The sequence below is a fragment of the Seriola dumerili genome, unplaced genomic scaffold (genome assembly GCF_002260705.1).
Source record: "Seriola dumerili isolate Sdu_G_001 unplaced genomic scaffold, Sdu_1.0 BDQW01000050.1, whole genome shotgun sequence".
Taxonomy (NCBI): Eukaryota; Metazoa; Chordata; class Actinopteri; order Carangiformes; family Carangidae; genus Seriola; species Seriola dumerili.
Window position 1 is genome coordinate 2,269,399 of NW_019174305.1, and position 6,052 is coordinate 2,275,450.

Consider the following 6,052-nt stretch of genomic DNA (forward strand, 5'->3'; position numbering starts at 1 on the left):
ACAATTGATCATCCCAGTGTAGTGTGACTGTGGAGACAACTGATGGAACAAAGTCCCAACATAAATCTCATCTGAATGTTTTTCACCTAGTTTAACAGTGTTTTCCAATTCACCAACTCTGAAAAGTGCATTAAATTCACCACTGAAAATATTAGAGGCGCTGCGATGGTTGGGACTGTCTAGTTTCAGACATGCTGCCTGTTCTCCTCGGCTCCCTCCCACAATCCAAAGACATGCAGGTTAGGTTATCTGGTGACTCTTAATTGTCCGTGAGCGTGAATGGTTGTTTGTCTCTATATGTCAGCCTTGTGATTGACTGATGACTGGCGACCTGTCTCAGGGTGTACTCTGCCCTCGCCCAATATGAGCTGGGATTGGCTCCAGCCCCTTTGCGACCCTAAAAGGATAAGAGCTATGGTTAATGAATGAATGAATTAACCTCTGAAAATATGTCTTAATTCCTTCCCACACATTAACAGCTGATTGTCTCTAATCCCGAACTGAAATAACCTCTGATGATGTCAGTATGACATCATCAAGGGTTATTTTCCTGACTTGGCAAAGCTCTTTGTATAAAGACATTATACAACCCTTTCATTAATCAGGAACTCTACCGTCCATATTGTGTAAAACCGCCACAGGCAGTGTAGTACTCTGTACTGCTACTACTGCAGTGTAGTGCAGTACTTATTACTGGTAAACTTATTCTGTTGTGTATACATTTTGCAATTAAGTAAAAGTAGTAAAGTAGCTACTTTCAACTATCCTGTGAGTAAGAATTAGTGTTATTGTGCTGTTTTGAAGAGAAAAGAACCAGAACCATTGTGGATGTGATCGTTGCCATGCAGTTCTAACAGATGTTTGAGGTGCAGCACAACAAGTGAGCCTAATCATTCTGTTCCTCACGGAGAAAATCTCCCTTCAGCTGAGCAGTTTCCACTTGTTCACCTCTACTTCTGGAAATCCACCATCATCTGTCTTGTTAAAATCTAATGTAGTGCAGTAAAAAAAAAATACTTTTGTAAAATCTCCCTCAAGTAAAAGCAACATGACTGACTTTTAAACTCTTTCAGAAATGTACTAATACAGTAAATTTCCACTAGGGGGCCTGAATCTGAGGCAAGGGCCCTAATAGCTGATTTAAAATGCTTTTTGTGGTCCTCGAGAGTATCTGACACTCTCACACTGCTCTGCTCGTGGCTGAAATATACCAAGCTGTTAAAATAATCTCTCAGAAACATGATTTATTTGTATTATATGAGACAAAGTGGAAAAAGGAAAAATGCATTTTGAACTCACCCTGCCTTCTGGTGTATATCTATATACTGTCATAATAGATTATGGATGAGCATGAAAACAAAAGGATGTCTTGTATCTGACAATTTATAAGTAAATGAACGTGTGTGTGTCTTTGAGTTATTAATTATTATGCTAAGATGTTGCTCACAGATAGAATACTAGTGTTGTAACTCCTGTTGGACTATGAACTGCCTTTCTCTGCAGTGAGAGTTGAAGAGGGTGACAAAACTGTTGTCCTATATCCAGGGCTGTGCACTGAGTCAACTTTACAAGCCACATGATTGTTTTATCAGAAGGCATCACCAACCTGCAGCAGCTCAAAAGCTCGTCTTGTCTGGCTCTCCCTCATTCCTTCTGTTTCTATACATGACTGTGTATATTTGGCTTATCTAGAGGGCATATTTCTTTCAGCCGTACCACGAGCACACACAGAGACACACACACTCTCCATTCATGCCTCGTGTCACTGTTACCATTCTGCCGTCCGCCCTCACTCTTGACCCGTCGACCCTCCGCTCGGTGTCTGGCAGTGTCGGGGTCTGATGCCGGTGACATCACCCGTCACAATGAGTCCACTGCCACCTCCGGCTCTACTGTCCATTGTCCTCCCGACAGCGAGCGGCCTTGTTCTAGAGGAGGACGGTGCTGGCACGGCACGCTCCCTCTGTAAATGATGAAAGAGAGCGAGAGAGTCGTGCTGAAAGCGCGGGCCTTGTTTGGCCGGCCGCGCTGGACGCTGAGCCGATCGGAAGGCGCCTTTCTCCCCTGACAGTAACTTCTGTGATCTGTGGAGATAAAACAGTAGAAAGAATGTGTTTGATGTCTAGATTTGAATAAATACCCTGATGTTAATCGTTTTACAGTGTTAATCACATTTGGTGATAACACAGCTCCTTGTGTGTGTCTGTGTGTGTGTGTGCCAACATGAGCACATCTATTCTGTGAGCGTAAATGTGAGTCAGAGATTGTATACATGAGTGCGATTGTTAGTATGTGAGGATTTATTGCTCTAACATTGAGCTTGGAAGAACATTCGTGGTCCCGACATTCAAGGAAAAATAACAGAGAAGCTGAGTCTCCTCACTCTCCTCTGCAGGCTTTAAAATTTTTATGACACTCTCATGTTTGTTTTTTCTTAATGATGTGGGTCTGTTTTGGTTAACAGAAAGGCGCGTGATTAAATCTTCACATGTAGCGGCTTAACAACATGCAATTAAGGACCTCCATATAGAGCGGAGGCCAGAAACACTTTGATAAGTCCACATTTAAGACACGAAACATGACAGGTCCAGCGCGGCGTGTCTCTGCCATTATTCACCAGTGATTGAATTTACTGTCTGAGTCATCCTAACCTGTTGTTCTTGACACATATGAGACATACATGGGGATGAACAGATCAGTGGAGATAGTATGCGTTTCCTGGAATTCCACAGGGATCCACATCTGGAATGGATTCTTTTTTTTTTACTGCGTTATGAAAGCTCCGGCTGCTGAGCTGAACGCTGAAATGAACAGCAGCAGCTCAGATGTTGTGGTTTTACCCCAACGCTCCATGTCAGGTAGCCTGGAGAGCAGCTTCAAGGTGGTAAACTTGTACGCGTCTGGCTACGAGATTACTCTAAACAAGTCTGATAAACTATAGTGAAAAGAATATTTTTAGCCTCAGCTGAGCGTTCTTTAAAGCAGATGTCTTGTCCGTCTCCCACAATCTGTTCTATTATACGTTGATGTTTCATATATTTGTTCTGATGTGCCTGTTTGATCATCCGTCATACCTTTACTTGCTGGGACAGTTCAGGGTCTTTTGTGATGTAAATTCCACATCCTATGGCCCGCGTCCTTTGAAGGATGGGAGAAGTTCAGACAGACCTCGATGGAGAATTTTCTCAGGAATTCACCATAGGTGTCAGAGAGACAAAGCCTGCCCCCCTCTCTTGTCAAAAAAAAAGAAGATTCTTACTTGCTGCCACACCATATGGAGAATTGTCCCAATTTCTCTTCCTTTATATCAAATGCAACGTGTTTCAACTCAAACCTTTTGTAGCATATACCACATGCGATTTGGGCTCTTGTGTGGCGACGCAAACTTTGCGACTTTTTGATATCTCGGTGAGTGCTGTCTGACAAGTTTCTGTCACTCACACTTTTTCCCTTTTCTCTCTCCACCAGCAAGCATATTTTCTACCCCATCGATTGATTAGCATACATCAAGCCCCTGTCGTCATGGCAAAACTTCATTTGAATCTTCAGTTCTTTCCCCGTGTCTTTCAACCAGCAGCTGTCAGCCACATCAACACTAGACGCGCTCTGTGCCAGACAAAGTTAAATTGAAGCACACTCTAACACTATATATAGATAAAATGTCACTTCTTTCAAGAGACAAGGCACCTTCGAAGTCGTCAATACAGAGCGCTTTATCACGGGCAAAATAACTTTGAAACTGGAAAAGAGAGTAAAGATGAAACGATTATTCTCTCTTCCCACTTTGTGCTTGAAAGAGGGAAAAAGCGAGATTATTCTAAAGTGGGTAGAAGCATTTAAGGGGCTTGCTTTTTGATCTGCCTGTCCGTCAACGAAAACGAAGAGCACCTCCTGATGCTTCTGATCGTTAGGTGTCCTCAAAGTGTCTCAAAGTCTCTTTGTTATCGCTGAGTGCGTCGATTAAAGGGAGGAATATCATTTATTCATTTTCCGTTGAGCGAAAGAAAGAAAGGATTCAAGAGCTTAGCATTCATTTTCGTCAAACTCTCGAGGTGTGGTGATGAAGTCAGCTTTCTTTTGAGAGACGAGCAGAGTTGAGGTAAAAAGATGTGGAGTGAAAGTTTTTGCTCTGCAAATTTTGAAAGGCCTCACTGATCTTCCAGATAAAATAAATGGTGTTCAGACTTTATTAAACTTTTCTTTTAACGGCGCGCCTGCAGGACGGCACTTCTGAGAAGAATTCTGTATAACAAGGTGTTACTGATGGTTGACGCTAATACATAAACATATGCACAGCACCGCACACACGTACACACACATCTCTCCCTTTCTATTACATCTGTTTATATCTGTTTACACACACACACACACACACACACACTCAGGCTCATTTAGACTGAGGATATATAGAAAGCTTAAGTATATATTTATTGGGATATGTCACATTGATTTTAGGGATGTGAGCACACAAAGCATGCCAGAATCAACACACTCTCTATGCGTCTGGTTCCTCTTTTCACCAGAGGACAATGCCATATTCATCTTCGCTCCATTTTCCAAACGCGGTATCTGATTCTTTAACATGCCTCTCAGTCTGGAAGTCCCTTCCATTCCTACTGTTTCAGGCTTTTTTTTTCTTTTTTTTCTCTCTCTTTTTTCAAATATTCAATCCTGTTGCGAGGTGCCTCTTAGAAGTTGAAAAGTTCTTTTCAAGCCCGAAGTTTTTGCCGTCTTCACTTTTCAACTGGCAAGATGAATATCGGTGGGACAAAGCATAGAAAGGAAAAGCTTTTGACAAGACTTCTGAAGGCCCAGGAGCTCGTCCTGTCTCTCCCTTTTGCAGTTTTCCCGTAACTGGCTTTCTCGTGTGGCTGCTAAAAAGACACCGTATCAAATGCAAACTGAGAAGTCACAGTCTTTCAAGATCAGTGGGGCCCTTGTGGAGATGCTGCTCTGCTTAGGTTTTTCACAACTTTTGAAAAATGAGAAATTGGTGCATTCTCTCTTGTGTTATCAGAGCTGCTGACAGTAAGTTCATGTTCTGTATATGCAGAAAGACGATGCCACGAATACATGACCCGGAGCAAAGTCGAGTTTTAAGGTGCAACTTGTCAGACTTTATCTTAAACAGTATTGTGATTTATATGTCACGTCTTTTATCAGGAACAATACATTGCTGTCAGGAAATCACAGAGATGGTGCTTACATTTGAAAGTTAAGCAGACCTCTCTCATTCATAAAAATCTGAAATGTGTGAAATGCTGAAGGCAATTAAACAGCACAAATGCCCGAACGGTTTATTTTTGTCTCATTTAGGCGTGAGTTGCTCTTTGTAGCTTGTGCTGTCTGGACAATCTGTGTTGGATATTTGAAGTCTAAACAGTCAGTGTTTTGTGTTCACCAAGGTTGGGGGGCCAGTGGTTTAACACTTTCAAGAACCACTTTGTGGGGCGGCCTCAAGAAAGCCTGAAATAGCTGAAACTAGACCTCAGTGCAAATAATCACCCTGGGCCTCTGTAAACCATCATGTTTATGCATTGTAAATTGTGAAAAGGAATGCTTTAACATTGTGTGGCATATGTATTTCAAGGCTTTGAACGTTGGATGGTATCCGAATTTCACCCACACAACCACAGGCTTTTGCTCTCGCCTTTTGACTGAAATATCATTCAGATTCCAAAGAGACTAAAAAAAAAAAGAAAAGCAACCTTTTTTGAGGCTGCCTAAAGAATGTGTCTGAAACCATTCCCGAGCTGTTTCCATGCATTTAGCTATCACTGCTGCAGGGTCAAAAACCTTCCACCAACTTCTCACTATTCTGAGTTCTGCTTTGGTGACCATGCATTTTTGAAATTACACAACAGGCTTTGAAAGGTCTGCCTGAGTTTTGGCTTCAAAAATGTTCTAAATCCATAGAAGACATATTATAATCCTTCAGTCCTCCACTAAAACTGGACATACAAGGTAACGACAGAGCTCTTAAACACACAGCCGGATATATTTAGATGTTGCGTCAACCTCTCCTCCACCTTTGAACAAGTTGGCAGGGTTG